Source organism: Nomascus leucogenys, chromosome 18 (assembly GCF_006542625.1).
Source record: "Nomascus leucogenys isolate Asia chromosome 18, Asia_NLE_v1, whole genome shotgun sequence".
NCBI classification, from domain to species: Eukaryota; Metazoa; Chordata; class Mammalia; order Primates; family Hylobatidae; genus Nomascus; species Nomascus leucogenys.
This window is the reverse complement of record NC_044398.1, coordinates 32,732,921-32,734,584: the sequence shown is the minus strand read 5'-3', so window position 1 is coordinate 32,734,584 and position 1,664 is coordinate 32,732,921. Positions and strand designations below refer to the sequence as shown.

The following is a 1,664-nucleotide window of genomic DNA, read 5'->3' as shown; positions in this document are numbered from 1 at the left end:
AATTTGCAAATACAGAGTCCATGAATAGTGGTGATTGTATATAATATATAATTCAGTCTTCATATATCATACTTCTTGTTGCTTTGTTTACTCTCTTGAATATTGTGAAAGAAAGTCATGAGTATTGATTCATGATTTATGACCATTTTTCTCCCTAATCTGCAAAAAGCAATTGCTACATAAACCTTGGGTATATTGGATGAACCAATATTTTGCCTTCTAAATTTTTCTTCTAAGAAAGAAAATTGGCTGAACATCTAATTCATATGTCATCACTCTGAATTTTAGTTTAACTTTCTTTAGATTAAATTAGTTACCTTAGTGATATACATGTCAGAGAGGAAATAAGTTCATATGGAAAATTACCAGTTATCTTAGAAATAATAACTATTTTCTGTTATATCTAAGAAGCACATTTCAACTTACAGTGATTTTCTTATAACTTTTTTTACGGACTAAACTCTCCAAACTGTGATGCATCCATTTAAAGTTTTATTTTATCTTAATTATAATAAATAAATTTTCCTTTAATAATTCTGAAGCCCAAACATTTGATTTAAAAAGTCTCATTGACCACTGTAAATAAACTTTAGTGTGTATTCACTAAATCTTAATAATGACTTCACAAATAGGGTGGGTACTAACAGAAAGGTTTTTGTCATGATACAAATTGATATGTCATTAAATAATAAATATGAAATTATCTAGTAATTAAGGTGAGGTTTTTCCTAATTTTATTTATTTGTTCTCATTGTAATTAGAAAATGATATCATAGAAAGTTTACAAAAGGGAGGAAAAAGTCACTCCTGGAGACATAATTACACTTATTTGATATCACAAAAAATATAACATTTCAAAAAAGAATATAAATGCTATTAAAAAGTAATCCACTGGCCAGGCATGGTGGCTCATGCCTGTAATCTGAGCACTTTGAGAGGCTGAGTCAGATGGATCACTTGAGGTCAGGAGTTCGAGACCAGCTTGGCCAACATGGCGAAATCACGTCTCTAATAAAAATACAAAAATTAGCCAGGCATGGTGGCATATGCCTTAGTCCCAGCTACTTGGGAAGCTGAGGCAGGAGAATCACTTGAACCTGGGAGGTGGAATTTGCAGTGAGCCAAGATCATGCCACTGCACTCCAGCCTGGGTGACAGAGCAAGACTCTGTCTCAAAAAAGAAAAAAAAGTAATATACCACAAGAAAGAAATACTATTTTTTCAAAATCAACTCTCAGTAGTATATTCTGTACCAAAATTTAGAAAAAAACACCAAGGAATCCTCATTAAAATTAGTAATATGAATTATCATGCTTGCTTTGGCATCACATACACTAAAATGGGATATGATACAGAGAAGATTAGCATGGCTTCTTCACAAGGATAACGTGGAAATCCATGAAGAAATCCATATTTTTTGATGCAAACATCCTCAGTAAAATAATGGCAAACCAAATCCAGCAGCACATCAAAAAGCTTATCCATCACAAGTTGGCTTCATCCCTGGGATGCAAGGTTGGTTCAACATACACTAATCAATAAATGTAATTCATCACATAAACATAACTAAAGACAAAAACCACATTATTATCTCAAGAGACATAGAAAAGTCCTTCGATAAAATTCGCCATTGCTTTATGTTTAAAACTCTCAATAAACTAGGT

General features: G+C 32.1%; 1 non-coding gene across 1 annotated transcript; it reads left to right on the top strand.

Annotated features, from left to right (window-relative positions):
* The first annotated feature begins 1,314 nt into the window (after window positions 1–1,314).
* On the top strand, window positions 1,315–1,418 carry LOC115831320. Its single transcript, XR_004026843.1, has one exon. It is a non-coding gene; the product is annotated as a U6 spliceosomal RNA (small nuclear RNA).
* The last annotated feature ends 246 nt before the right edge of the window (window positions 1,419–1,664 follow it).